The 22,263-nt window shown below is 40.7% G+C and overlaps 1 protein-coding gene across 2 annotated transcripts in view; it reads right to left on the minus strand.

The window, feature by feature from the left end:
* LOC100971827 (putative transcription factor SPT20 homolog-like 2) overlaps positions 1-22,263 on the minus strand; it is a 39,921-nt gene that overhangs the window by 13,329 nt on the left and 4,329 nt on the right. The window lies entirely within an intron of this gene.

Below are 22,263 nucleotides of genomic sequence, written 5' to 3' on the forward strand. Positions count from 1 at the left end.
GTTGCCCAGGCTGGAGTGCAGTGGTACGATCACTGCTCACTGCAGCCTTGACCTCCCAGGCTCAGGCGATCCTCCCACCTCAGTCTCCCAAGTAGCTGGGACCACAGGCCCATGCCACCATGCCCAGCTAATTTTTGTGCTTTTTTGTAAAAAAGGGGTTTTACCATGTTGCCCAGGCTGGTCTTGGACTCCTGGGCTCAAGTGATCTGCCCATCTAGGCCTCCCAAAGTGCTGATTACATGCATGAGCCACTGGTGCTGGGCCTCCTTGTTTTAATTTACAATTCCCAGATGACATACATGTTGAGCATCTTTTCATATGGTTATTTGCCATGTGTATATCTTTTCTGGTGAGGTATCCATTCAAGTCTTTTGCCCATATTTTAATCAGGTTGTTCATTTCCTTATTGTTGAGTCTTAAGAGTTCTTTGTATATTTTGGAGGATAACAGTTCTTTGTCAGCAAAAGTTTACTTTTCACTCTTTATTTTTTGAACCTTTTGAATGGTATAAATTATGCCAGACATAATTAAAAAGAAACTATTTAATTAGATAGTCCCTTTTTAACTATGAAGATAACCAAGTGGGCCAAACATGATTTTTCATTCTGGAATATTCAGTACCAATGGCTCCTAATGGGTCACCTAAAGGACCCACATCTCCATGGATGGGGATGAAGGGGGAGGTGTGGGGGCCTCTCTCTCCCTGATGGAAGGGGCCATATGAAGTTGTGAGGCTGGTCTTTGGGTGGGGTCTACTTCTAAGACAGACCACTCCCATTTCAGTGAAAACCAGAGACAACCACAATTGACTTTTTTCTGTCAAAATTTATTGAATAATTTGAAGCTCAATGTGTTTTCTGGTGGTTACTAATGGCAAAAGTGTTCAATTCTCTTGTAAGTCGTTTTTGCTTGAATCAAAAACAAGGAAGGGAGAATATTTGGGAAAGTGTGTTTTGCCTATGGCCCTGGAAGAGAGGGGTCCAGGTGAGAAAAACAATAATGGCGACCAGAGACCTGGGACTTGTGGGTAAATGGATAACCAATCTGGAACAAAGGACTGACTCTGGGGGAATTGGTGGGGGCGGGGGCATGGTTGGAGGTTAACATAGGACAAATTGAACTGCCCTAGTTACCCAGACATGTGTACACACAAGCCTCACAAGATTTTCCAAACTTTCAGGAATTAAGACTGGCTTCAGAAATATCCCTGTGCCTAAATTTGTGCTCTGGGCACATAAACATTGCAGTTTACCAGCTTGGTTTACAGTTCCCAGCCTCTCTTTGCCTGGCCTTAGAACCACATAGCATGACCAGGAGGAGTCTCATCATTGCTGCAGTGTCAGGGTGGAAGGTCAGCTACCTCAGACTTAGCATCTTGGCTCATGCTACCTTGTTGGCTCAATAATTGTGGCCATTTGCCACATCGACAAAATATTTAGCTTTGCAGAGAGAACCCGAGGATACCCTTGGGACCTCAACTGTTGGAAGGCTTGCTGGGACCCTTCGTGATCTAACATGTCTAGGGGCTATCTGGACATCCTAGGGTTGGGACTGGAATCCTGAAACATGCACAGGGGCATGTGCACAGGCCAGACTGAGATAGAGGCCTTTGTCAGCAGGTCAACTAGGCAGCTACTCACATGATTTCAGGGGCCCTACTCCAAAAATACCTCTGCCCTGACTTGACATCTGAAATTTTGAGTCTGGGCAGAGGTTTTAAACTACAGGATACATGGACAGATTTCAGAAGATCTTTGAATCTCTTAAAATAGTAAATGAATTTCAAATCCTTTCTGAGAACCTGCTTTTTTTTTTTGAGGGGAGATTTTTTTTTTTAATGAGTGGGTGGGGATGGGAGGAAATAAAGCATAGGGTGTCCGAGGAAGGTGAGAAAGAGGATCTCACTGAGGGTACAAAAGGATCTTGTGGGGCTACGAAGACATATTTTATCTACCTTATAACTTTCTCATGGAGTAGAGGAAAAAATCACCACCTGAGAAGAGACCAGTAGACATGTGCCTTTGGGCTGGCAGGACAAGCTGAGCCAGTCTGCAAGACTCACAGTCTATGGCAAAAACGTTACTCCTGGGTAACTGTACACAAGAAAACCAGTGAGTGAACAGGAAATGAAAACATTAAATCCTAAACCATTAGTGAGGGATCCGCCCTCATGACCCAAACACCTCCCACCAACCAGTATCAACATTGGGGATCAAATTTCAACATGAGATTTTGAGGGGACAAATATCCAAACTGTATCAGCTTCCCAGGTTATAGACAAGGAAGCAGGTGCAGGGAGACTAATCAAAATCATCCTGGCTCAATGTGGTTGGGGTCAGCCTTTAAAGCAGTAGTTTGTGACCATGGCTATTCATTAAAGTCACCTGGGGAGATTTTAAAACTAGCAACATGTGGAACCACCCTCAAAAATTCTGTTTAATTGGCCTAGGGTGGTACCTGGGCATCAGTAACTTTCAAAAGTTTCCCAGGGATTCTAATATACTGTCAGGATTGCTACCCAATACTTTAAAGCTCCAGTCCCTTCTGTTATCTCTATTTACCTCTTCTAGACAGAGCTGATCCAATGTCCCCATTTTACAGATAAGAACACTGAGATCCAGGGAAGTTCGATGAGTTTCTTAAAGCATCAGAACTATAACTATATTTAAAATCACAACTTATATAGCCTTTTTTTTGTCTCTGCATCAGCTAAATGCAAACTTGGCTGAGCTTAAGAATCACCTATTACTTGATCAAACTAAAAATTCCTGGATTCCTCACCTGGACATTATTAAGTAGGTCTGTGGTAGGGACCAGGAATCTGTAATTTGATAAGTATCAAGTGAGTAATATGATCTGGCCAATTTGTCAATTCTGAACTAATGCGATTGTTGATATTTCCTAAGTTAAAGGAAATTTGAGTTCTTTAATGGCAGTGCAAAGGAGAACTTATATTTATTTTTAATGATTTTGCCAGGGGAAGACATTAAGAAATACAGTCATCTATGGCTTAGCGATGGGGACACATTCTGAGAAATGCATCCTTAGATGATTTTGTCATTGTGTGAACATCCTAGAGTGTACATACACAAACCTAGATGGTAGAGCCTACTACATACCTAGGCTATATGGTATAGCCCGTTGCTCCTAGGCTACACACTTGTATAGTTACTGAATTGAATACTATAGGCAACGGTAAATATTTGTGTATCTAAACATAGCTAAACATAGAAAGGTACAGTAAAAATACGGTATTATAATCTTATGGGACTACCATTGTATATGCAGTTCTTTGTTGACTGAAACATCTTGTGTGGCTCATAACTATAATACCAACTCGGTTTTATCAAACTCTAGGCTTTAATTACAATTCCATAGTTCTTATTTTGTTTGGTCATTGTTGTTTTAAAATGAAGTAGGTAGTTCTTAAAAGAACATGGATATGCTTTTCATTTTGTACTAAGTTGCAACTTGAACTCAAATGGTTACAGCTTCAAGAATGGAAAATAAATTGGCTATGACTGTGACCAATTATAATGACATGCCACCTAGCTCTTACCTACTCTGCTCTCTGCCCCAAGTTTGTTGGTTTCCAGGTAAGAAGCGTGAAGCAGCTGAAGTCTTAGGTGGCCCAGCTGAAGTGCAGCTCAGCAACCATTTGTCATAGGATCCTTGACTGAACATGTGACTTCCATAGGAATGCCCTTAAACTCCATTCTTCAAGGCAATTTTACCAAGAGATGCAGTGGAAAGATCACTGGAATCGAATGCCAAAAACCCTGGGTCTGAAATGATGTTCTTCCACCTACTTGCTGTAAGACTATGATAAAATCATTTGCATTTGACTTCTATGAGTCTCACTTCCACATCTGTAAAGTAGGAATAATGATATCCATTTTACCTATCTAATGAGGGATATCAAGGATTATATTAGCTAATATATTGGTTAACATTTGCCTCATGACAATCACAAGGCCTTTGTAGCATATGACTATATATATACATATATGTGTATATATGTATGTATATACACATATATACTCATATATATACATGTATGGTCATATATATATATATTTTTGACTTTTGTGACTGGGAAGCCTTTGGAGAGTTTTTTATTTTATTTTATTTCTTAATTATTATTATACTTTAAGTTTTAGGGTACATGTGCACAATGTGCAGGTTAGTTACATATGTATACATGTGCCATGCTGGTGTGCTGCACCCATTAACTCGTCATTTAGCATTAGGTATATCTTCTAATGCTATCCCTCCCCCCTCCCCCACCCCACAACAGTCCCCAGAGTGTGATGTTCCCCTTCCTGTGTCCATGTGTTCTCATTGTTCAATTCCCATCTATGAGTGTGTATATATATATATATTTAAGACAGAGTTTCACTCTGTCACCCAGGCTACTGGAGCGCAGTGGCACAATCTCGGCTCACTGCAACCTTTGCCTCCCGGGTTCAAGTGATTCTCCTGCCTCAGCCTCCCAAGTAGCTGGGATTACAGGCATGCACCACCAGCCTGGCTAATTTTTGTATTTTTAGTAGAGACAGGGTTTCACCATGATGGCCAGGCTGGTCTTGAACTCCTGACCTCAGGTGATTCACCCAGCTTGGCCTCCCAAAGTGCTGGGATTACAGGCGTGAGCCACCGTGCCCAGCCAACAATATATTTTTCATAGATGTACAGGACTCAGCTAATCTATGCTGGGCTTCCTGGGCAGTTCTGCTGCTCTAAGCTAGACTCATGTCTGGGACATGACTGATCTAAGCTGGGTTGGGCAACGGTGATTAGCTCTGTGCTACCTGTTGCTCTTCTTCCTCCTGTGTTAACTCAGGCATATCATTCTTATGGTAAATGGCAGAGGTGCAAGAGAAGAAACTGAAGAAGTACTTTTATAAGCTACCCTTGTGTCATGTTTACCATTGGCCAAAGCAAGTCACATGGCTAAACTGAGATTTAAGGGGTGGGAATATACACTATGCCTTTCAATTGTGAGATCTGTAAAGTCATATAGGAAATGGCATGGACACTGGGAAGAATAAAGAAATAGGGTTATTAATGCACTCTAACACAGCTAATGCTTATAAAGTGCTATACAAATTATACTAAGGCAATGAATCTTGTGTGATTCAGAATTATATGTAAATTAACCATATGTGAACTAACTTGTGAGCAACTTTTATAGATAGAAGAGGGTATAACTCAGTTTATATTCCAAACGTTTTAGTTTTAGTGGTTTTGTAGGTAGTGTTATAGATCATGCCTTCATAATTTATTGTGCTACATGACTGATAGGATGCGACACAATTTTAAATGACTTGGGTTATCTGAGAATTTCTTCTTTTCTTCTGGATTAAGATCATTTCATTGCATTAATAACCCAATTTCTTTATCCTTCCCAGTATCCATGCCATTTCCTTTGTGACTTTACAGATCTTGCTATGAAAAGGCACAGTATATATTCCCACCCCTTAAATCTCAGTTTAGCCATGTGACTCGCTTTGACCAATGGTAAATATGACACAAGGGTAGCTTATAAAAGTACTGCTTCAGTTTCTTCTCTTGCACCTCTGCCATTTCCATAAGGGCTAGAAGACTGGTCTTGGATAAAGCCAACTGTGTATGTCAGAGGTTCATTTCACAATTTAAAACTATGTTTCTCTGGCTGATTCCTGGAATAGAGCAAGGTAGATACAAGATGAGCATGGGATATCTGGATATGTCAAGAAGTAAGGAAGGGATCAGAAAAAAGATGGGGACATGCCACAGGGACAGAGGAACTAGCTTGAAAGAGCTCCCACTGGCCAAACCTTAGCACCAAATTTGAGCACCAAAATAGTTAAGTACAGTAATGAATTATAAACCAATGGAAAAATAGGAATTCATGAATCTATACTGATTAAATAGATAAATAGATAGGTGGATAAATGGGTAAATGAGGGAAAAGGGAGGGCTGTTGCTTATGGTAGAATGCCAAGAGCTGACTGGTCAATGTGGAGGATTGGGAATGTAGAAAATGATCATTTTGCAATAATCGCGTTAAAGACTGGATCAAGCAAGAATCATCAATAGATACTAAATCTTGGGGAAATTTTGGTGAAGGGCAGGATATTTCTATGATCTTTAAGTGCCTCCCCACAGATTGCTCATTAGTTGCAAGGGAAGAAGCAAAGCAGTAATTATACAATGGAAAAATTGGACACCTTGGCCAGGGGACCAAAACAAACGTCACTAGTAAAGAAGAGATGGACATCTTATAGCTCCAGATGTGATACCCTTAGAAGGATACAATATCACCTGTGCTGTATTCTGACCAAGAATGTCTAACCTGAGTCTAATCATGAAACATCGCATAGACTCAAAACAAGGTAAAGGGGGAGGAGCAGTAGTCTTCCTAAATGTCAATGTCATAAAAAGACAAAGAAAGGCTGTGGAGACATTCTAGATTAAAAGAGGCTAAAAAAAAAAAAAGACAACTAATACAGTACCTGAGCCTAGATACATTGTAATAGGGGGGAAGTAAAAATACTGTGAGAACATCATTAGGTCAACTGACAAAATTGAAATATGGACAGTAGACAAAAATATTGTTCTGGCCAGGATGAAGTAACAGGGACCAGATTTACCCTCTTACCTTAAACTAAACAACCAGATAAAATATGTGAAATAATGGTCCTCAGACATTGGACAATAAGGCAGTATAGGACTAAGAGAAAAGAAACAAATAAGGCCAGCCCTACAGTTGCCTCTGCTGACTGCCTGGAGTGAGATTCCAGGCTGCAGTGCAAGGAGGGGAAACCCAAACAGAGCCCCGATCTCTGAGTTGAGGGGCTGGAGTTAAGAATTTGGAGAGGCTCCTTGTTAGTATTATGGTGAGTATATATAAAATATATAATATATAGTATTATATTTGGAGAGGCCAAGGTGGCTAGAATTTGCAGTGAAGAAGACCAGAGAAGAGAATGCTTCCCAGAGATTGAACTCTGGAGACCTGCAGAGAGTTTCCCTCCAATCTTCAATTTAGTACTGATCTGTGTCGTTCACTACGTATAAAGAAACCAGGGAAACAATCTTCAAGAAGAATCAGGTGGAAATGTTCTTGGAGATCACACAGGGCCAAGAATAGTTCATCCTTCCAATAGCCAGAGTGGAGAATCCTCATAATATCTGGGCATTGTGTGTACTTTGAAGAGTATTACCTCAATAGTGGGTCAAGCTAGCCATAGACTAAAGGCTGCTCTGGTCTGAGTCAGCCTAACCAGGCTGAAAGGCAAGCCTTGAGGGAATCAAACTGTTTCCAAGTAACTAAACGGCATCCCACACAAAAGCTCAAAATTGGCCGGGCGTGGCGGCTCACACCTGCAATCCCAGCACTTTAGGAGGCTGAGGCGGGCAGATCACCTGAAGTCAGGAGTTCGAGACCAGCCTGGCCAACATGGTGAAACCCCGTCTCTACTGAAAATACAAAAAAATTAGCCAGGCGTGGTGGTGGGTGCCTGTAATCCCAGCTACTCGGGAGGCTGAGGCACAAGAATCGCTGGAACCCAGGAGGTGGAGGTTGTAGCAAGCCGAGATCGCGCCACTGCACTCCAGCCTGGGTGACAGAGCAAGACTCCATCTCAAAAAAAAAAAAAAAAAAAAAAAAAGGCTCTAAATTTACAAAACATTAGTAAATATTATAAAAATGACTTGCAAAAAATCCTGCACTTAACAATGGACCCAATATCTTGCATCCAATTAGTCAGTGACTGTATTATGGCTATGTGAGAGACTATTTCTATTCTTAGGAAATACATACTGAACTATTTGGCATCAAGGGCCATAGTGTGGAAAACTTGCAAAGGGGCAGGGGTGGAGAATAGGTGAATCTGGGTTAAGGGTATACAGGTTTCTTTGGACTATTTTTATTCTTACAACTTTTTATAAGTTTGAAATTACTTCCAAGTAAGTTAATTCCAAAAATAAGACCAAAAAACCCAATGTTTCTCGTACCTCAGACTAGCATAATTCCTTCTATTTAGATTGAGCTATGACGGTGCTCAATCTAGCCACAAGAACGTGTATAACTTTTAATTATCAGCTGCCACAGAGAATATAAAATAGCATTTAGGACGGCTCCTCCAAAGACAGCAAATTGGAAAGAAAAAAAAAAGGGAGGTAAATTTAACAAATAGCTAATTTGTAACCATGATGGGCACTTAGAAATCCTTTAATTAAGTATTGGCTTTTCTCCCTCGTCAGTCAATCCCTATATTTTGCTGAAGCAAGGTATTTTTCAGTAGTTTGCTTTCTTTCAACCTGTTCTGAGGTTCTATCAATTGCATTCTGACCTCGTGCCACCAAGAGACTTTCTGACCTGAGTGTTGGGGAAATCTGACTTACTGTGCCAAGGAGCAAATCCTCCTAGTGTGAGGCAAGCAGTAATAGGGAGACCTGTTCCTGGTGTCACTGGAGCAGAGCAGTTCCAACCAATAGTTCTTTTTTTTTTTTTTTTTTTTAAGACACAGTCTCACTCTTGTCTCCCAGGCTGGAGTGTAGTGGTGTGATCTCGGCTCACTGCAACCTCCACCTCCCGGGTTCAAGTGATTCTCCTGCCTCAGCCTCCCGAGTAGCTGGGACTACAGGCACCCGCCACCACACCTGGCTAATTTTTGTATTTTTAGTAGAGACAGGGTTTTACCATGTTGGCCAGGCTGGTCTTGAACTCCTGACCTCAGACGATCTGCCCGCCTTGGCCTCCCGAAGTGCTGGGATTACAGGAGTGAGCCACTGCGCCCGGCCCCAACCAACAGTTCTTGAAAGTACTTGATGCTACAGCAATTCCACATGTTCAGTCTAAGTTGGGGGCACATGAACCTTCTGTTTGATGGGCATTGGATTTGCCAAGAACAACATGACATAGCCCTAACCAGAGGGTTCTCGTTCATTCCCTTCCTGGGTAAACCTCAAGGTCCTGTGATGTGGGTCCACTGTTCTACTGAAGTCTTTATTATTATTGCCCTGTTACCAGCTGGAATTATTTTTCTACATCAGGTGATTCTCAGCTGCAAGAAGAAAACCCCTAAATTTGTGCTGCATCAAGGTGACAAATATAAATTCCCTGGTCAATTTGGGTTTTGTGGCACCTGTAATATCCTAGCATTTGACCTTGAAAGAGTGGAGGAGGTATTATAAATTTTCAAGCCAATGGAATAGTCTCTATTTTTGATATTTGGGAATACATTCGACTAAAATGAATAGGTTATGAGTGGTGTGTGTGTGTGTGTGTGTGTGTGTGTCATGAGAGAGAAACAGAGAGAGAGAGAGAGAGAGACCCTCTGTCTTCTGTCTTGAATATCTCTGGAACCTATTCCTGTAAAGTATCCAGAAAAGAAAGTGTTCATTGAACATTCTTCTGTCTCCTGGTCTGTTGATATGCTTTAATATGAAACTTCTATTTCCATATTGGTTAATTCCTAATCAGAAACATTAAACAAGCCTATAGTATTAAGAAATTTTATCTTGGGAGACCATAACATGTAGTCTCATCTGCAACTAATGAAAATTTATGATTCAGTCAATTTCTGAAGGTTCCTAAAACCATACCCAAAAATTACTCACTAAAAACAAAAAGACCTGCCTGGTGAGTAAATCAAGTGCCAAATGGCACTTATAAGATTCTATGTGGCATCAAGCTCAGTGGTTCTCAACTCTGGGTCCACACTAGAATCATTTGAGGAGCTTTCAAAAATCCCATAACCAGGAAGGCAAACCCTGGATCAATTAAATCAGAATCTCTGGAGGTGGCTTCGGCATTAGTCATTTTTAAACCTCCCCAGTTGGTTCCAAAGTGCAGTGGCCAAGGTCAAGAACCACCGCTTATCTAGAGTGCTATCTGATTTTCACCATCAATGCGAGGCAAATATTCAAAAGAAGAAAAGCTGGGGAATAATCTTAAATTGGTTGACAATACATGCATCAACTGTAATTATTTGGTCAAACTATAATCCCAAATTCCATTATGTGCCTGTAAACAATTTCATTTTCATATGCTACCTTTTAGGGGGTAAAAGAAACACTATTTTGCCGGGTGTGGTGGGTCATGCCTGTAATCCCAGCGCTTTGGGAGGCTGAGGCAGGCAGATCACCTGAGGTCAGGAGTTCGAGACCAGTCTGACCAACATGGCAAAACCCCATCTCTACTAAAAATACAAAAATTAGCTGGGCATGGTGGCGGATGCCTGTAATCCCAGCTACTCAGGAGGCTGAGGCAGGAGAATCACTTGAATCCTGGAGGCAGAGGTTGCAGTGAGCCAAGATTGTGCCACTGCACACCCGCCTGGGTGACAGAACGGGACTCCATCTCAAAAAAAGAAAAGAACCACTATTTTACCACGATCTATAAATTTAGAAACTATAAATGAAAAATGAATAGATAGATGAATTAGTGGAGATAATGAACAGAAAGCATATTACAGAACACAAGTTGTTAGGACACTGTATTGACAGTTAAAATCAAAGAAAAACTTTTCTTCATTTCAGCAAGAGTTGACCAATAGAGAAGGCTTTAAAATAATGTTCTTTATTGGGGATGAGAGAAGAGGAACATCAGAATCACCTGGAAAGCTTGTTCAAACCACAGGAACTCCTCACCATTCTAGATTGATTCATTTCTTCCCTTCTGGAACCACTGTCAACATTCAGCCTTGAAGAAAAGTATTAATGACAGTGTGGCATAAAAAGAACTATATATTTGATTATTGTCTCAGTTCCTGACAAAGAGCTCCTAAAACCCTTGTAATTTCCTAAGTGATAGGGATGCTAGGAGCATCTTTAGTCTAATAGTTGGTACTTGACTATCATTCCTGACACAGAGCTCCTAAATCCCTTGGAATTTCCTGGGTGATAGAGCCTCTTTTGTTTTAATGAGGAAACTTTTGAAGTTTCAGGATGGGGGCTAGTTGCCAGGAAGATCACGTCTTGATTAGAAGCATAGAATGTTCAGGTCTACTCTCCCCAACCTCTAGGGAGGGGAGAGAGGCTGGAGAGTGAATTAATAACTGATCATGCCTACATGATGAAATCTCCATAAAAGCCCCTAAATCATGAGGTTCAGAGAGCTTCTGGGTTGGTGAACACATCCACATGTTGGGAGGGTGGCACATCTTAACTCCATTGGACAGAAGTTCCTGCATTCAGGACCCTTCTGGAATTTACCCTATGTATCTCTTCATCTGCATCCTTTATAACAAACTGGTAAATGCAAGTAAATTGCTTTCCTGAGTTCTGTGAACCATTTTAGCAAATTATCATACCCAGGGAGGGGTTGTGGGAACTGCCTGAATTTTTAGCTGGTTGGTCAGAAGTCCTAGTGGTCCAGGACTTGCAATTGACATCTGAAGTGGGGCAGCCTTGTGGGACCGAAGCTTTAACTTGTGGGATGTAATGCTAACTCCAGGTAGTTAATGTCAGGATTTACTTAAACTGTAGGACACCCGGCTGATATCCAGAAAGGTGGAGAAATGGTTGCTGGTGTGAGGAAAAACCCACACATTTTGTCCAGAAGTGTTTTGTGGACAGAAAGAGATCATAGTAGATGGTTATATCAGTAGGATGCCTTCGGTAGCAAGTATCAAGTAAAAATGTAACTCAAAATGGCTTAAACAATAAAGAAACTGTATCATCCATGTAAGCAAAAAGTCTAGAAACTGGGTTGGCATTTGGAGAGGCTTGATCCAGTGCCCTAAAGGGATCACCCTGTCTCTCCACTCTTCCTTTTGCAGAGTCATTCAACCAACAGATACAGTCCCCTGCAGTCCTAAGATGGCTTTCTTTTTTCTTCCTTCGTTTCCAGCAGGACAAAGAGAATTGGTTGATTTTCCAGAAAAAGTCCAGATATTTACTCTAATTGGCCTGGATCATATCACATACCCACCTCTGAACCAATCATTGTCTAGGAGGATGGAATGCACTAATTGGCTTAGCTTTGCTCCAATGCTCCACCCCTGAGAAATTGGAAGGAAAATGTGGGGGTGAAGAATAGAAATTGACACTGGCAGTGCAACAAATTAAGTTCACAAGATGGTCTCAGAGGTTAAGTGTGAATATAATTCAGTAATTAAAAAAAAATGAAACAAATTTCACCCACTGCCATCACAAGTCTTGTTAGTTTACAGCAGTGTTCTCAACTTTGGCATACTGGCATTTTGGGCCAGATTTTGTTTTTGTTGTAGGGGGCCATGTGTCCTCCGGGGGACAAAATTGTTCTCTCTAGAACTGCCATTTTATAGTTCAACCTCCTAGATAAAAATATCTATCATAGATGTCTGGAGATATTTTCAGTCACCACAACTGTGGGAGAGAGAGTGATGTGACTGGTATCTAGTGGGTAGTAGCCAGGGATGTGGTTAAACCTCCCATAACACATAGAACAGCCCCTAACAACAAAGAATTATCTGGCCCAAAATGCCAGTAGTGCTGACGTTGAGAAACCCTGCGCTAGCCAAAAGTCTTCAGATAGTTTTCAATCTCCACATCTTAAAAATAGGCCTTTCGACATTTGCCAACATTAGAAGAAAAATGCACAATGATATTGAACAAAAGTAGACAGGAAAAAATAGACTCTTTTAACCTGACAGCCAAGGCTCAATTTATTATAATTTTCACTTTCTAAAGTATTTCTTTTAGACGCTAGCTGGATCTGCACCAAATCACAGCAGGATTTTAAGAATAACATCTGGCATATAAAAATCATCATAAAGTCCTACTTTTATAATATACTAGTTTAATATAATTGTTAAATTCTACTGACATGAATGCCACCCAAAATTCTAACCATAGTGATTTATGACTAAGCTTAAACTTCGCTTAATTTATTTTTGCTTTAAGGAGGGCCATTCCTTACTTATTGAAGATTTTGAAATTCTTACTCCATGATGTAATGAAATTCTTTATTCTTACATGATGTTAGATGGTAGAAAAATTGTCAGAAGCTTTTAAATCTAGACTGGCTTTTATTTATTATCTAATTAATATTATGGGGCTTCCCCCCTTTGACACTATCTTGAGCCTTTGAACAACAGGATAGCATTCTGTTAAATGTTCTGGATTTTAGAAAATAAAATTTTCCCCAGATTTGCCTAATGAGTAATAAGGGATGATGGAAAGACAATATTTGGATAGGAGCTAAGTTTATAGGGATTTCCTGTCATATAAAATTCTGGGCCAATGTATCAGGTCCAATGATTCCCCCATGACCTCTTTCTTACTTCTCAAAGGGTAGATACGTAGCCTGCTGTCTTGTGTCTCTACCAGAACGTCTCTCCCCATCTTTTCTCTTGTCTGTGTTCTTCTCTTGGGCTGGCTGTACAGGGAGAATCTACACTGTCCCACTTTTCCACTGGTAGAGTTTCCAAGATATGGTTGATTTTACAGTTTCTCTTCATTTTAAGAGACTTACCTCTATTCTGACACCAGTTGGTATACTGCAGTATACTTCCGGCACTATCCACCAGGAATTAGCATAGATCCCATTACTTAAAGGGCATGGTCCCCAACAAGACTACCCTCAGTTCAAATGCCAGCCACACTTTGAGGCTCCTCAGGCTACCAGCACTTCTGACTAGCTGGCTACAGATTCAAGGGTTTCCACAATATCTTCAGGTTTGATAATCTGCCAGAATGACTCCCAGACCTCAGAAAAGCACTACACTTAACATTGACTGTTTTATTATAAAGGATACAAATCAGGACCTGCCAAATGAAGATACATAGATCTGGGAGGGTCCCGAATGCAGAGCTTTCATGCCCTCTCCCATCAAATCTATGCATGTCACTCTCCTGGCACATCAATGTGTTCAACCAGGAAGTTCCCCTGAGCCTTGGTGTCCAGAATTTTTATTGAGGTTTCTTTACATAAGTATGACTGAATCATCAGCCATGTGATTGAACTCAGCCTCCAGTCCTCCTCCCCTGTCCAAAGGTTTGGCTGGCCCAAAACCCCAACCCTCCAGTCACATGGCTGGTCTTTCTGGTGACCAGCCCATATCTGAAATCATCTCATTAGCATAAACTCAGGTGTGATTCAAGGGGCTCATTAATTACAAAGACACTCCTATCACTCAGGAAATTCCAAGGGTTTTAGAAGTTCTATGCCCAAAACCCAGGAAAAAGTCAGATAAATTCTTTATTATACAAAACTGCTGAGAACCAGAGAGGTCTGGCCAGGAGTAACACATATAACAGAGGTGTGTACAGATTCTAGAAATCTCAAATTGGGTTTGCCTATACTGGCTGGCCCTTTCTAAGTCTCATTAAATTAACATCTGTTAAGTACCTACTATATGCCAGGCTTTGTGGGGGTAGAGGAAAAAAAATTTGCTTCCTAACCTCCAGGAAAGTATAACTTAGAGGAGGAAACAGGTAACTAAATAACTAATGACAATAAAATGTGCAGTGGACCTTGTGTTTGACAATCCAATATTCATTATACCTCAGGTTCAGGGGTGAAGCCTGATTAGTCTAAGCTAATTACAATAATCTCATTCCCCCGCTCCCCCTACCCCCGCCCCAGTGACTGGTTCTAGGATGGCAGGTCTTTAGATAATTTGTGGCAATGATATATGGAAAAGAAGTTTGCTGGGAACTTCTGGAGTAAAACTTCTTCACCCTTCAGAGGAAGTCTACGGAAAATCAGACTCTATCAGGAAGATATCGCCCTGCTTGCTTCTGGTACCAATAATACAAACATAAGGGGATCCAGCCTAGGAATGAAATCAATACCATAGACATCAGAGTGGAGAGACAGGAGGAATCTGAGTCCTTGAGAACAGTGTAGAGCTACTGCATCAAACCAAACCCGATGCTTGACCTACTCTAGACTTTCTGTTATCTAAGCCAATAAATTTCCTTATTGCATGATCTAGTTTGAGATGAGCTTTCCCTCAAAGTCAAAAATGCTTTGATACAGAATGTAATCACATATTCTAAAATAATTTAAATAATGTGGTAGAAGGTCTACCTAATTTTCATTCTCTTTTAATGTTGTAAGTCGAGCTCACCAAGTTTCCTTCTACCTCTGTTGGGATCCCTTCTCACACAGACTGATGTTTCACATTCTTCTGACTTACAGAGGTCCTTTTAGAACAGAAGAATAAGTGTGAACTAGGAGGTTATTCAGGGATTCTTAGATCTCATGGGTATCATCTACGTTTCAGGAAAATTCCAGACTGTAATTCCTGCCCCCCTACTTTCTCCACTCTTCCCTCCCTCCTATATATATATACTTCACTGAATAAAAGTTAACTTGGTCATCCCCTGATTGGTGGGCAGTAAATTAAGAAGTTTAATGCCTTTCTGTCTGGAGAGTAAAAAAGACATAATAAAACACTTTCAGTGCTCCTTCCTGAGGAAAACTAAGCTACATCTGATTCTTTTCCTTATGAGTCAGGATTCTGAGTACAATGTGGATGTTTCAGTCAGTTTTTGTTGGGGCAACAACTCCAAAGTTGTTTTTTTTTTTGTTTTGTTTTGTTTTTTTAACAGAGTCTTGCTCTGTTGCCCAGGCTGGAGTGCAGTGGCGTGATCTTGGTTCACTGCAACCTCTGCCTCCTGGGTTCAAGTGATTCTCCTGCCTCAGCCTCCCGAGTAGCTTGGACTACAGGCAAGCATCACTATGCCTGGCTAATTTTTGTATTTTTAGTAGAGATGGGGTTTCACCAAATTGGCCAGGCTGGTCTTGAACTCCTGACCTCGTGATCTGCCCACCTCAGCCTCCCAAAGTGCTGGGATTACAGGCGTGAGCCACCACACCTGGTCTCCAAAGTTTTAAAAGCTCGTGTAGCTGATGGCTCAGGGTTGCTTAAAGAAGTGTTCTTCAACCGCTAGCAAGACTAATAAAGAAGAAAAGAGAGAAGAATCAAATAGACGCAATAAAAAATGATAAAGGGGATATCACCACCGATCCCACAGAAATACAAACTACCATCAGAGAATACTACAAACACCTCTACGCAAATAAACTAGAAAATCTAGAAGAAATGGATAAATTCCTCGACACATACATCCTCCCAAGACTAAACCAGGAAGAAGTTGAATCTCTGAATAGACCAATAACAGGCTCTGAAATTGTGGCAATAATCAATAGCTTACCAACCAAAAAAAGTCCAGGACCAGACGGATTCACAGCCGAATTCTACCAGAGGTACAAGTAGGAGCTGGTACCATTCCTTCTGAGACTATTCCAATCAACAGAAAAAGAGGGAATCCTCCCTAACTCATTTTATGAGGCCAGCATCATCCTGATACCAAAGCCTGGCAGAGACACAACCAAAAAAGAGAATTTTAGACCAATATCCTTGATGAACATTGATGCAAAAATCCTCAACAAAATATTGGCAAACCGAATCCAGCAGCACATCAAAAAGCTTATCCACCATGATCAAGTGGGCTTCATCCCTGGGATGCAAGGCTGGTTCAATATATGCAAATCAATAAATGTAATCCAGCATATAAACAGAACCAAAGACAAAAACCACACGATTATCTCAATAGATGCAGAAAAGGCCTTTGACAAAATTCAACACCCCTTCATGCTAAAAACTCTCAATAAATTAGGTATTGATGGGACGTATCTCAAAATAATAAGAGCTATCTATGACAAACCCACAGCCAATATCATACTGAATGGGCAAAAACTGGAAGCATTCCCTTTGAAAACTGGCACAAGACAGGGATGCCCTCTCTCACCACTCTTATTCAACATAGTGTTGGAAGTTGGGCAATTAGTCAGGAGAAGGAAATAAAGGGTATTCAATTAGCAAAAGAGGAAGTCAAATTGTCCCTGTTTGCAGATGACATGATTGGATATCTAGAAAACCCCATTGTCTCAGCCCAAAATCTCCTTAAGCTGATAAGCAACTTCAGCAACGTCTCAGGATACAAAATCAATGCGCAAAAATCACAAGCATTCTTATACACGAATAACAAATGGAGAGCCAAATCATGAGTGAACTCCCATTCACAATTGCTTCAAAGAGAATAAAATACCTAGGAATCCAACTTACAAGGCACCTGAAGGACCTCTTCAAGGAGAACTACAAACCACTGCTCAATGAAATAAAAGAGGATACAAACAAATGGAAGAACATTCCATGCTCATGGGTAGGAAGAATCAATATCATGAAAATGGCCATACTGCCCAAGGTAATTTATAGATTTAATGCCATCCCCATCAAGCTACCAATGACTTTCTTCACAGAATTGGAAAAAACTACTTTAAAGTTCATATGGAACCAAAAAAGAGCCCGCATCGCCAAGTCAATCCTAAGCCAAAAGAACAAAGCCGGAGGCATCACGCTACCTGACTTCAAACTATACTACAAGGCTACAGTAACCAAAACAGCATGATACTGGTACCAAAACAGAGATATAGATCAATGGAACAGAACAGAGTCCTCAGAAATAATGTCACATATCTACAACCATCTGATCTTTGACAAACCTGACAAAAACAAGCAATGGGGAAAGGATTCCCTATTTAATAAATGGTGCTGGGAAAACTGGCTAGCCATATGTAGAAAGCTGAAACTGGATCCCTTCCTTACACCTTATACAAAAATTAATTCAAGATGGATTAAAGACTTACATGTTAGACCTAAAACCATAAAAATCCTAGAAGAAAACCTAGGCAATACCATTCAGGACATAGGCATGGGCAAGGACTTCATGTCTAAAACACCAAAAGCAATGGCAACAGAAGCCAAAATTGACAAATGGGATCTAATTAAACTAAAGAGCTTCTGCACAGCAAAAGAAACTACCAACAGAGTGAACAGGCAACCTACAAAATGGGAGAAAATTTTTGCAACCTACTCATCTGACAAAGGACTAATATCCAGAATCTACAATGAACTCAAACAAATTTACAAGAAAAAAACAACCCCATCAAAAAGTGGGCAAAGGATATGAACAGACACTTCTCAAAAGAAGACATTTATGCAGCCAAAAAACACATGAAAAAATGCTTATCATCACTGGCCATCAGAGAGATGCAAATCAAAACCACAATGAGATACCATCTCACACCAGTTAGAATGGCAATCATTAAAAAGTCAGGAAACAACAGGTGCTGGAGAGGATGTGGAGAAATAGGAACACTTTTACACTGTTGGTGGGACTGTAAACTAGTTCAACCATTGTGGAAGACAGTGTGGCGATTCCTCAGGGATCTAGAACTAGAAATACCATTTGACCCAGCCATCCCATTACTGGGTATATACCCAAAGGATTATAAATCATGCTGCTATAAAGACACATGCACACGTATGTTTATTGCGGCACTATTCACAATAGCAAAGACTTGGAACCAACCCAAATGTCCAACAATGATAGACTGGATTAAGAAAATGTGGCACATATACACCATGGAATACTATGCAGCCATAAAAAATGATGAGGTCATGTCCTTTGTAGGGACATGGATGAAACTGGAAACCATCATTCTCAGCAAACTATCGCAAGGACAAAAAACCAAACACTGCATGTTCTCACTCATAGGTGGGAACTGAACAATGAGAACACTTGGACACAGGAAGGGGAACATCATACTCCGGGGACTGTTGTGGGGTGGGGGGAGAGGGGAGGGATAGCATTAGGAGGTATACCTAATGCTAAATGATGAGTTAATGGGTGCAGTACACCAACATGGCACATGTATACACATGTAACAAACCTGCACATTGTGCACATGTACCCTGAAACTTAAAGTATAATAATAATAAAATAAAAAAAAGAAGTGGTCTTCAAATTTAATATGCATGTCAATCACCTGAGATCTTGTTAAAATGCAAATTCTGATTAAATTGGACTTGGGCAGAGCCCAAGATTCTTTATTCCTAATAAGTTCCCTGGAGATACCAATGCTGCTGGTACATGTACCACACTTTACGTAGCAAAAGGCTATAATTTGGCAGAACATAGTTGGGCATCTTTGAGCTCCACTTGGCTCCATGTGCCTTCACATGGTGTAAGGGAGAAGGTCAAAAGAGGGACACAGCCATATTATGAATAGCATTAAAGCTTCTGTTAGGATGTTGTGTAAGTCATAAATATCTACATTCCATTGTCCAAAGCAAGTTACATAACCAAGCCCAAAATCAATGTTGTGAGAAATTAACTTCTACATGTTGGAAAATACAAGGTGCTAAGTGCTGCAGAGCAGACAGGGATGGGTCCAAAGGAACAGTGATCAGTTCTTCCTGGGAGAGTCAGGGAAGGCCTGAGAGAGAATATGATGATTGAGCCAGGTTTTGAAGGACAAGCAGAACTTTCCAACAAGCCAGGAATGGGACCCAAGGTGAAGAAGAGGTCATTCAAGCCAGGGGAAGAGCATAAAGCAGAAGCTTCATATTCTCTAAAGAAGATCCCTATAATCACTTAGCAGGATGCTCACCACCATTAGTCATCAGAGAAATGCAAATCAAAACCACAATGAGATACCACTTCACCCTCACTAGGATGGCCATAATGTACAAAAACTGGTAATAGTAAGTGTTGATGAGGTTGTGGAGGGATTAGAACCTTCAAACACTGTTGATAGGAATGTAAAATGCTGCAGCTACTTTGAAAACCAGTCTGCTGGTCCCTCAGAAGGTTAAACATGGAGTTATCATATTTCCCTGCAATTCCACTCCAAAATGTATATGCAAGAGATTGGAGACATATTAACACAAAATTTTGTACATTAATATCCATACTAGCATTATTCATAGTAGCCCAAAGTGGAGACAACCCAAATGTCCGTCAACTAAACAAAATGTGGTAACAGCCATGCAATGGAATATTATTTGTAAGTAACGAAGAATGAAATACTGATATATGCTATAACATTATGCAAAGGAAAGGAGCCAGACACAAAGGCCACATACTGTATGTTTCCATTTATGTGAAATGTCCAGAATAGGCAAATCTGTAGCAACAGAAAGTAGACTGGTGATTGTCTAGGGCCGAGGCAGGGGATAGGATGAGGGGAATGAGGAGTGACTGCTAATGGGTGTGGGGTTTCTCCTGTGGGTGATGAAAATGTTCTAGAATTGACTGTGGTTGCACAACTTTGTGACTATACTAAAACCATTGTACACTGTAGGTGGGTGAATGAACAGTGTGTGAATTATATCTTAATAAAAGCTGTTAGAAAAAAATGCTACACATGGCAAGGCATGAAGGCACAGGAACATAGTGTATTACAACTATTATAGAATGGGAATGGACAAGTCTGGGGGTAGGGGTCAGATTATGGAGGACCTGAAGGAGTAAGAAGCAACAAGAACATTTTAGAAATATCAATCCATGTATGGAAAATCGGTGGGATGGAGCAGGTTGGAAAGAGGATGGGTAGTTAAGACTATTGCAATAGACTCAATATCAGCTGATGAAGGCTGAGACAAAATGATGGTGGTAGGGACAGAGACAGGGAAGAAAGAACATAAAATATTTTTAAGATGCCAAAGCAAAAGGATTTTGTGATGATCAGGTGAGTGGGCAGGGAAGATGGAAGGGAGGGATTTTTCTTATACATCCTTGTGTCCTCAGCTACTTTAATATGCCTGACACAAAACAGTGCCCAATAATATTTGGGGAATAAATGAATGAATGAAGTGGATGATTACATTTTCAGAGTTGCTGTTACCTAATAGAGACCTTTGGGACACAGCAAGGGATTTTTTGGGGGGAGTGGGATGGAAGGACTGTAATATTTGGAGAATGGATACTTTTGTATGAGGGGAATGTCTATTTCAGAGAGAGAAATTAAAAATGATAGATCCCAAGGTACATTTGACCTCTCTCAGTTTGCTTATGGCCAGCCTGCTGTATGCCTGTGGAATTTTTTTTAAATGAGGAATTATAAAATGTCTGTAAACTCCATCTAACTGTGGTGCCTTCAGGCTTTTGTATCCATTAGCCAAGTAGACAGAATTGATTCTCACAAGAGGGAATACAACATGCTCAGATAAATATTTTACTGAGGCTCCCTAACTAAACATATCACCGCCAGAAATCACTTAGATAATTTTGTTCTTCCATCAGTTTCTCCTGGCTAGCCATGGCCAGCCTTACCCCACTATAATACATCCTGAAATGATAAAGTTGGAAAACCTAGCTTGCATATACCACAACTTAAGAGTTGAAAGTTGTGACCTAATTTTCAATCAGAGAAGAATCATCTCTGAAGATGGTTTACATACCAGAAGATGAAGTGTTCCTATTTGTAACAACAGGACATTTCCACAGATGAATCCACTCTGTATAGTCATGGAAGAACAACTTTTATTTGTAGATTGGGATGGGAGCAGGAAGAGGTTGTGGTTTTGCCTTATTCTGATCCACCATCAGCTTATTAGCTATGGTAGATGAGGTGGCTTCCTGTGGATCTTCTCTTCCTGCTTCAGCAAGAGAAGCTTGTGGATGAGTAATGGAAAATTCTGCATTTGCCTGGTGTTTTAAGTATTCACAAGGGAGTCCCAGGTCCAAGCTTGTGGGCAGTACTTGGACTTACTTATGGCAAAAGGAAAAAATACAGAGTGTCTGGGGGTCTCCCTGGGAACCAGTTAATGATTAGAGTGATTGGAACCAACTAGACCAGTCAGGAACACTTACTGAAAAGGTGAGTTATGAACAGGTAAGCTTTCTGAAGAAGGGTTTCTCCTTTCTTTATCAAATGATCTTTAGTTAAAGTATGATCAGCAAACTTGGAAGGTGAACTCGAGTTTGGATATGAGAAGTAGTAAAAAATAATATTGAGTCTTTTCTAGGGCTAAGGTTCTGGTTCAAGAATCTGTGACCATCTGCAGTGGCTCATGCCTGTAATCCCAGTACTTTAGGAGGCCGAGGCGGGAGGATCACTTGAGCTCAGGAGTTTGAGACCAGCCTGGCCAACATGGCGAAATCCCATCTCCACTAAAAACACAAAAATTAACCAGGTGTGATGGTGCAGACCTATAGTCCCAGCTACTCAGGAGGCTGAGGCAGGAGAATCGCTTGAGCCTGGGAGGCAGAGGTTGCAGTGAGCCGAGATCCTGCCACTGCACTACAGCCTGTGACACAGAGTGAGACTCTGTCTCAAAAAAAAAAAAAAAAAAATTGTGACCATCTAGAAAGACCTGTATATCTCTCTCAGTGGAATCATCCTGTGCACTTTGGGAAACTAAGCCTTACCTGGAGTAATTCTATCTTACTTTGGGTTTGGACTACTCACATCTTTGGAGCATCCTGGGATGT

Source organism: Pan paniscus, chromosome X, assembly GCF_029289425.2.
Source record: "Pan paniscus chromosome X, NHGRI_mPanPan1-v2.0_pri, whole genome shotgun sequence".
NCBI lineage: Eukaryota > Metazoa > Chordata > Mammalia > Primates > Hominidae > Pan > Pan paniscus.